Here is a 9,808-nt window from a genome sequence, read left to right on the forward strand (position 1 = left end):
TCACTATTGGAAGAGTGAAATATTGCATATTGCACTTTAAGCAGGCGTAAAGAGCATCTCACACCTAAGATGGGATCCGAGGGCATATTCCACCTGGAACAGGGCAAAGCACAATTAGGAATAGAAACACAGGGGTCTCACACGTGGGGCAGAAGCAACGAAACCTAACATGCAACAGGCGGTCATAGCATTTTACACCAGGGATGGAAGGAAAGCACACGTCAGACTTGCCCTGGAATAAAAGGGAAAACTGCCTTCCACCTGGGGCAGGAGTAAAGACTATCACAGGCTGTGAACACGATGACAGAGGGATTCACAGTGGAGACAGAAGCAAGCACGACTGCACAGGTGCAACAGAAGAGCAGAGCATTCTCCCCCACCCCCAGAGAGGGGCAGGGGGCATCTCACACCTGCAAGAGGAGGAGAGAGGGTGTCACTCGTGGGATAGGAAACGAGAACGAAACAAACCCCGAAAAGGACAAAGAACATCTCAGCCTAGCAACATGTAGGCAGAGTCGCTCACACCTAAGCCACGAACAAAGAGTATGGCACCTAAAATGCGATAGAGTATTGCACGAAGATGGGATAGAGTATTGCACGCCAGGTAACGGATCAAAAACATCTCACACCTGGGCTGTGAAACTGAGAATCTGAGCGAAAGGCGGGCGGGCAGCGCATCTCGCACTCACGCCTGAGTATAATATCTTCTGTATCCCTCAGACGGAGGACAGATAACCCCACAGCTGGTACAGATGATTCAAAATGCAATCCAATGGAAGAGGAGCACGAGTCATGCTGCATGGCAGCTTACACCAGAGATGGGGGACAAAACAACCCATGCCATAGAGAAGAGGGTGCCACATCTCCCACATGAGAAAAGGACATCCCACATACTGGACATGTGGACGAAGCATCTCTCATCTGATATACGATACGGAGCATATTATACGATACAGAGTATATTACACCCAAGACAGCAGGGCAGAGCATCTCCCACCCAAGGTAGGAGCAAGAGAAGCACTCACGTGCAACTGAAGGACATACTATGTCTAAGTAGTGCACAGACAGTCTCACAAATTGGGTAGCAGGACAGAGCGTCTTTCACCCGAGATGGGGCTCCAACCCTTTCACACCTGAAACTGGCAGACATGCCATGTCTCATCTGGGGTAGGGGGCGAGATCAACTGCTCACACCCGGACAACATCCCTGTCCCTTACCCAAAGACCACGTTAGCGATGAAGAGTGCATCCCCTTCATGAGATAGGAAGACAGAGCATCTCGCGATATCGAGAGGGGCGCTCTCGCACCTGCAGCATGAGACTAGAGCACGCCCCACCCCGACCCTCCATTCATTGCCCCGGTACCCCGGGGGTATCCCCTTCCTTCACTTTCCCAATCCCATCTCCAGTAAACCCGCATTTACTGCCCCAATAAACCCTCATTATATGTCCCAAAACAACCCCCTTTCATGCCCTCGATATCCCCTCATTCGCGTCCCAAACACCCCCCTACCCTCCATACCCCCATTCCCTGCCCCAGAGAATCGAATTCAGAGCCCGACGTCCTCTTCCACTATTACGTACTCCCTCGTTCGCTGCTCCGGCTGGCACACTCCCATTCTCTGCCAGCCTCCCTGGACCCCCTATCCCTAGTAACCCCTCGGTTACTGTTTCACTAACCCCCGCCCCACCCCCCATTCGCCTTTCTCCCATGCGTGCCTCTCGGGCACGCATGGTAGAAAGCGCCCTATAAGCCAACACCGCACACCCTCCCAGTCCCGCCACCCTCTAATTCACTGGCCATGGTACTCCATCCCTCACGGCTTCGGATACCCCCAGTAAACTGCCCTAATACCACCCCATCATACGATACCCGATACACTGCCCCACTCCATTCACTCGCTAACCCTATATATCCCCCCATAGTCTGGCCCCTGCCCTGCCCCCGGCTACATGTACTACCCGCGCTTGCAAACGGAGTAGCTGCCCCCTCTCTGATCGGATAGGACGAGGTTATTGGGCAAACGTGAATTGGCTATGATGAAGAATGGGGCAATGAAAGCAGTGGCGCACAGATGATGAAAGCATTGGGCAATGATGAAAGGAGGGACACCGATGTACGGGCGGGGCAATGGTGAAATAACGGGGCCAACGGTGAAAGGCTGGGGCAATAAGAACACGAGGGGGCAGTGATGGGAGGATGGGGAAAGGTTCGGGCTCTCTTGAAAGGCGGGACGCTCCTGGAGGGATGGGGGCAAAGGGGAAGAACGGCAGCAGATTAACGCGCAAGTAGGGAAGACTGAGCCCCCGTGAGCCGCCAACCACTGCGACTTTCGAGGCTGGGGTCTGCGGGACCCTCCGTCGGCGGAAGCGCTCCTCCCTACCTGTCTCTGCGGCGCCTCGGTCCTCGGAAGTCAGCCTTTCAATAGAGCCGGCGGGGCAAGGCAAGGATGGAAGACTAAAGGACTGGGAGGGGCGAGGAGGGGGGGGGGGGGTCTGCACATAGAGGTGGGACACGTGGGGGAGGAGTTTGGATGGGAAAGGAACCAAGGGGGAGACGCCCGGGTATCTTGAGTTGTGTGTGTTAGCGTGTGTGTGTGTGTGGGGGGATGAGGACACAAAGAGGTTGGTTGTCTGGGGTAATCAATGTAGAGTGTGCCCCACAGCAGGAGCTCCAGAAGTGAGGGGTGTGGGACGCAGACGCAAGAGGGAAGGAAGGGCACAGGGGCAGTCATGTTATCCCCACATACAGAGGTGAAGGGAGTGGGGCACACGGGCAAACATGTTACCCCACCCACATGCAGAGGTGAAGGGGGTGGGCCACACTGGGCAACATGTTACCCCACCCACATGCAGAGGTGAAGGGAGTGGGACAAACTGGGCAACATGTTACCCCACCCACATGCAGAAGTGAAGGGGTGGGGCACACTGGGCAACATGTTACCCCACCCACATGCAGAGGTGAAGGGAGCGGGACAATCTGGGCAACATATTACCCCACCCACATGCAGAGGTGAAGGGGTGGGGCACACAGGGCAAACATGTTACCCCACCCATATGCAGAGGTGAAGGGAGTGGGCCACACTGGGCAACATGTTACCCCACCCACATGCAGAGGTGAAGGGTGCGGGACAAACTGGGCAATGTGTTACCCCACCCACATGCAGAGGTGAAGGGGTGGGGCACACAGGGCAAACATGTTACCCCACCCACATGTAGAAGTGAAGGGGGGCACACAGGGCAAACATGTTACCCCACCCACATGCAGAGGTGAAGGGAGTGGGCCACACTGGGCAAACATGTTACCCCACCCACATGCAGAGGTGAAGGGAGCGGGACAAACTGGGCAACATGTTACCCCACCCACATGCAGAGGTGAAGGGAGTGGGGCACACAGGGCAAACATGTTACCCCACCCACATGTAGAGGTGAAGGGAGTGGACCACACTGGGCAAACATATTACCCCACCCACATGCAGAGGTGAAGGGAGCGGGACAAACTGGGCAACATATTACCCCACCCACATGCAGAGGTGAAGGGGTGGGGCACACAGGGCAAACATGTTACCCGACCCACATGCAGAGGTGAAGGGAGTGGGCCACACTGGGCAAACATATTACCCCACCCACATGCAGAGGTGAAGGGAGCGGGACAAACTGGGCAACATGTTACCCCACCCACATGCAGAGGTGAAGGGGTGGGGCACACAGGGCAAACATGTTACCCCACCCACATGCAGAGGTGAAGGGAGTGGGCCACACTTTGCAACATGTTACCCCACCCACATGCAGAGGTGAAGGGAGCAGGACAAACTGGGCAACATGTTACCCCACCCACATGCAGAGGTGAAGGGGTGGGGCACACAGGGCAAACATGTTACCCCACCCACATGTAGAAGTGAAGGGGGGCACACAGGGAAAACATGTTACCCCACCCACATGCAGAGGTGAAGGGAGTGGGCCACACTGGACAACATGTTACCCCACCCACATGCAGAGGTGAAGGGAGTGGGCCACACTGGGCAAACATGTTACCCGACCACATGCAGAGGTGAAGGAAGTGGGGCACATGGGCAAACATGTTACCCCACCCACATGCAGAGGTGAAGGGGTGGGGCACACCGGGCAAACATGTTACCCCACCCACATGCAGAGGTGAAGGGAGCGGGGCAAACTGGGCAAACATGTTACCCCACCCACATGCAGAGGTGAAGGGAGTGGGGCACACAGGCAAACATGTTACCCCACCCACATGCAGAGGTGAAGGGGTGGGGCACACAGGGCAACCATGTTACCCCACCCACATGCAGAGGTGAAGGGAGCAGGACAAACTGGGCAACATGTTACCCCACCCACATGCAGAGGTGAAGGGGTGGGGCACACAGGGCAAACATGTTACCCCACCCACATGCAGAGGTGAAGGGAGTGGGCCACACTGGGCAACATGTTACCCCACCCACATTCAAAGGTGAAGGGAGTGGGCCACACTGGGCAACATGTTACCCCACCCACATGCATAGGTGAAGGGAGTGGGCCACACTGGGCAAACATGTTACCCGACCCACATGCAGAGGTGAAGGGAGTGGGCCACACTGGGCAAACATATTACCCCACCCACATGCAGAGGTGAAGGGAGCGGGACAAACTGGGCAACATGTTACCCCACCCACATGCAGAGGTGAAGGGGTGGGGCACACAGGGCAAACATGTTACCCCACCCACATGCAGAGGTGAAGGGAGTGGGCCACACTTTGCAACATGTTACCCCACCCACATGCAGAGGTGAAGGGAGCAGGACAAACTGGGCAACATGTTACCCCACCCACATGCAGAGGTGAAGGGGTGGGGCACACAGGGCAAACATGTTACCCCACCCACATGTAGAAGTGAAGGGGGGCACACAGGGAAAACATGTTACCCCACCCACATGCAGAGGTGAAGGGAGTGGGCCACACTGGACAACATGTTACCCCACCCACATGCAGAGGTGAAGGGAGTGGGCCACACTGGGCAAACATGTTACCCGACCACATGCAGAGGTGAAGGAAGTGGGGCACATGGGCAAACATGTTACCCCACCCACATGCAGAGGTGAAGGGGTGGGGCACACCGGGCAAACATGTTACCCCACCCACATGCAGAGGTGAAGGGAGCGGGGCAAACTGGGCAAACATGTTACCCCACCCACATGCAGAGGTGAAGGGAGTGGGGCACACAGGCAAACATGTTACCCCACCCACATGCAGAGGTGAAGGGGTGGGGCACACAGGGCAACCATGTTACCCCACCCACATGCAGAGGTGAAGGGAGCAGGACAAACTGGGCAACATGTTACCCCACCCACATGCAGAGGTGAAGGGGTGGGGCACACAGGGCAAACATGTTACCCCACCCACATGCAGAGGTGAAGGGAGCGGGGCAAACTGGGCAACATGTTATCCCACCCACATGTAGAAGTGAAGGGGGGCACACAGGGTAAACATGTTACCCCACCCACATGCAGAGGTGAAGAGGGTGGGGTACATGAGGCAATCATGTTATCCCCACATGCACAGGTGAAGGGGTGGGGCACACGGGGCAAACATGTTATCCACCACACCCCTTCCTTCTACCTTCATTCCCGCTATGGTCCATGGTGCCGGCTCCCTCTATAGTGGTACTCTGAATCATTTTCCCTCCCTACCAACACCAAGGCCTCTCTGCCCTGACCGCAAAACCACCTATGCCAGCACCCTGTGATCTACCACCCCCACCCCTTACTCCCCCCACTACATGCTGCACAACGTGCAATGGAGAAACTCATTCCAGCACACTTCCCTGTATATCGCAATCACGCTGCGTACACTCCCGCCCCAGTCACAAAGCACGCCTGGGCACAACGCGCTCTTCTCAGTTGCCTCACCATGGACATATGTGTTACCACTTGCATTGCATGCCATGAATTGCCTTCTGAACGGCTGCCCACATCTACAACCACGCCCCAGATGATAGCATAATGAATGATACAGAAGCATCTACTGTTGTCTCTGCCAAAGATAGAATGGCCAGATTTCATGATATGACAATGAACCTGTTTTGACATAAAAGAGAGTGGGGAAGATCGTTTAACTATAAACACATATTTAGATGAGGCAGTACATTTAAAAAATAACTTATGGTAGCAGCACATGAAATAAGTAGGAAGAAGAACGTTGGACGAAAGCTGTTTTATATGTTTCTTGGGACCCTATGCCTTGGGAACATTCAACATATTCATCGCTAAAGAAGTATCAATTGAAAAGGCACACTGTTTGATGCACCTTGCACTTTGCCTAACCAGAGGGCAATTCCAGGGAAGAACAGCACCCATAGTATGGCTGAATAAGAATACAAATCAGAGAGAAGATGACTATGTACAGGATACAAAATCAAGAGAAAACAAAAATACAACGCATCAAATTATCAAATATGAACAAACTAGAATGAATGTAGTAGGAATCAAGAGAGGAGCAAACAAGATGTTAAACTGCAAAGGCACGAGTAAAGAAGAAATACAAATAAGTCGGGAGAGAGGACAAATGCAAATAAAGGGGACAGTGCTTACTCCCGAATGATGGGCTGAAGTATTGGTTGAGTGCAAATCACTCGCATTAACCGGACAATGGAAAGCAGTGTGATGAATGCAGAAAAGTAATGTAAAGACCAGTGGCCTAAAATTGTACAATTACTGACTTGGGTGGATGATGAGGGGGGACCTTCACAGATATTGCCCCTAAAGAATGCATCCCTGTGCTTCAGAAATGATGGCAAAATAAAAGTTGGAGAAAACATCAAGTGTGGCCGGATTTTCGATGTACCAGGCATGATAGATGGAACCACAGTCCTGATGAATCATTATTGGGCCTGTGGCACAAGAGTATATATAAAGTTACTACGAGACTGGGGAGAAGTTTGTTAATTAGTAACTGCTGAACCCATATGCATGCATTAGTATTGGCCGACCCCCAAACCCTCACCTGTAATAATAGGCTCACAACTTATGTCAAGTGTTGGCAATAAAAGGCCGTAGGATTTTATTGTACAGTTGGGGCTATGGCAATAACAATAATCACATATCATAATAGTATCATACTTTTGGGCACCGGGTCCTGAAGTTACCCCCTCTGGCCCGTGCCCGCCTTCTTGTGTCCCACGACTTGTTGTGGGCACCTTACAGTGCCCTGTACTTCTTTTTGTTCTTCTCCCTTCTTTTGTAGGGTGGGAGGGTTCTGTGGTAAAGAAGCAAAAAGGTTGGCAGACACTGAGTAAACAGTAAACCTCCTGTCTGTTTGGGTCCCTGTTCAGGGTCCACAAACAGATTGTGTTTACTCAGAGCATGCTGCTCTTATTTATAGAACCCACGGAGGCCCTGGGTCTTTGTTATGTAAGTAGTGGGGGCTGCTGTTGTCACAGCCCCTGGCCGGATAGCCGACTGTCTGGCCCCCTGATGGGGGCAGGTCTTTGAACCTGGGCCCTGCCTGCCTGTTTGTTTCCTTTTGTTGCTTAGCACCTTGCTGTTTGGAGGAAGGGTGAGGTGACTGTTCACACCTCACCCTTCCTTGGCTTTGTGCTGCCGAGACTGCGAGACTGCGTGTCTCTGCAGCTGGGGGGAGGAGAGGAGCATGGCTGAGACAAGGTTGGGACTGCCCCTCTCCCAGGCTGCTAATGGTAACAGCAGTTACCCTGCCTCGCTTTGGGAGGCCCTGCAGCATTCCCCATAACTGCTGAACCCATATGCATGCATTAGTATTGGCCGACCCCCAAACCCTCACCTGTAATAATAGGCTCACAACTTATGTCAAGTGTTGGCACTAAAAGGCCGTAGGATTTTATTGTACAGTTGTGGTTATGGCAATAACAATAATCACATATCAAAATAGTATCATACTTTTGGGCCCCCGGGTCCTGAGGTTACCCCCTCTGGCCCGTGCCGCCACACGCAGACAGGTTGGCGGCTGGCCGTGTCCCCCCAGAAGTATTCCCTAAAGACAACCCCTGGAGGTGAGTGTGGCTGTGATTTCTCGAAAGAAATACTCCATGCCCTGGTTAGATAAATGGGTGCCGTCATGGAGAAAAAGGTCCGGGTTGCCTATTGTAATGGCCGGGTGCTTTATGAAGCCCAGCACTCTTGCTGTACAGAATTTCTCAAGTCCCCTGTTGAGTTTTCTTCTAGAAATGTCTACAGATTTGTAGCAGTTGGCCCCTAGCCATTTCTTTCTGGGTAAGATGGTCGAGAAGTATATTTCTGTACCCCTCCAATTGTGTGAAATGCCCGCGAGGGAGGAGCAGATATCCTCAAATAAAATTTGCCTACCAACGGAGACCAAGTCGTTGCCCCCTAGATGGATGATCAGAAATTCTGGCTGGTCTCTGTATGCGACCAGCTCAGCTAGCGTTTCGTGGATGTCGGCCCACCGTAGGCCTCTGTATCCCACCATGAAGCAATGGTGTTTCTGAAGGATGGCCCTTCTTTGGTCTCTTCTGCCCATCTGCCTGTCCTGAAGACAAATGAGTGGCCAGCTATCCACGCTGATCGGAATGTGGTCCTCCCTTCACCGGTTGTTTCTGCATGGGGGGAGGGAGGAGAAAGCAAAAATGAGGGGGGGGTGTGACTATATCAGCTGTGGTCTGATATACCTTTTGTAGCAATCAGACTTCCATCCCCCAATGTTTTTTTAGCTGTTGAGGTGCTAGACCTCCTTGCCATGCTGAGGTGGCGGCACCTATCCTGAAAGACTGAGTGCCGAAACCCTTGTGGTCCCACCCTGCTTTGCTGATTGCTTTCATCAGCACCCCTTTAAATTGGTAGCGGCTTAGTGCCGATGAGTCCTTGTGGATTAGGAACCCCCCCCACCTTGGGCCTTTGTGTGTAATAGAGGTTGGTGATACAAACCCGACAGTTTGTTGCTTCATCAATGCAGCAAATGTTGATGGTTCTTTTGGCCCCCGTTTTTGACTGTTGAATTTCTATGCTAACGCTCTCTTGTCTCACCCTGACCTCCATGACACCCAAGCCGTTTGCGGCCTTGGTGCTGGAAGCGATCAGTTCTCCTATCCGGAAAGCCCCGAAGTAGGCTAGAAAAAATGCTGTTTTGAACAATATTATCTCATATGGATGCCAGCATATGGCTTCCAGCTGGCTTGCTATCTGGACTAGCTTGTTGAAATCAAGGGGTCGGCGGGTCTCCAGTTGCGGGCCCTCTATTCTGCCCCATCCTTTTAATGCGTAGGAGATGAGGGCGTTCTGGGTAGGCTCTGAATCGCCCCGTATTTTAGAAAAATATGAGATTGCCACTAGGTGTCTTTTTGCCCAGTCTCTTTTAAAGCCCTGCTCCCGTGCCCATTTTAAAAATACTTCTATGTCTTTAATCGTTATTCATTCTACATGGTTTAAACCTGTGACTCTAAATACTGTTTGTAAGCACTTACTGTACTGTGCTGCGGTAGTGCTTGCCAATGCTTTCTCTGGCATCTCCGTTAGGAACCCTGCAAGGTTGTTGGCACCCATTTTTGATGTGCCTGCTTCTTGTTGGGCATCCCGGCCTGGGCTCCCTGGCACTGGCGTTGATGCCGATGTGTTGTTGGCACCCGTTTTAGAGGTGCCTGGTTTATGTAGGGCATCCTGGCCTGGGCTCTCTGGCGCTGGCATTGATGACGATGTGTTGTTGGCACCCGTTTTAGAGGTGCCTGTTTCATGTAGGGCATCACGGCCTGGGCTCTCTGGCGCTGGCATTGATGCCGTTATTCTTGGTTTCCCATTATTGCCCAGCATTCCGCTGGTATTGGCGTC

At 52.7% G+C, this 9,808-nt stretch overlaps 1 protein-coding gene across 1 annotated transcript in view; it reads right to left on the reverse strand.

Annotated features, from left to right (window-relative positions):
• DRAXIN (dorsal inhibitory axon guidance protein) overlaps positions 1-2,464 on the reverse strand; it is a 227,214-nt gene extending 224,750 nt beyond the window's left edge. The window contains exon 1 of the mRNA XM_069609918.1: positions 2,385-2,464. The gene's annotated coding sequence lies outside the window, so the exon portion shown is untranslated. The remainder of the gene's footprint in view (positions 1-2,384) is intronic.
• Positions 2,465-9,808: the final 7,344 nt, after the last annotated feature.

Source organism: Ambystoma mexicanum, chromosome 8 (genome assembly GCF_040938575.1).
Source record: "Ambystoma mexicanum isolate Mex_15411 chromosome 8, UKY_AmexF1_1, whole genome shotgun sequence".
NCBI classification, from domain to species: Eukaryota; Metazoa; Chordata; class Amphibia; order Caudata; family Ambystomatidae; genus Ambystoma; species Ambystoma mexicanum.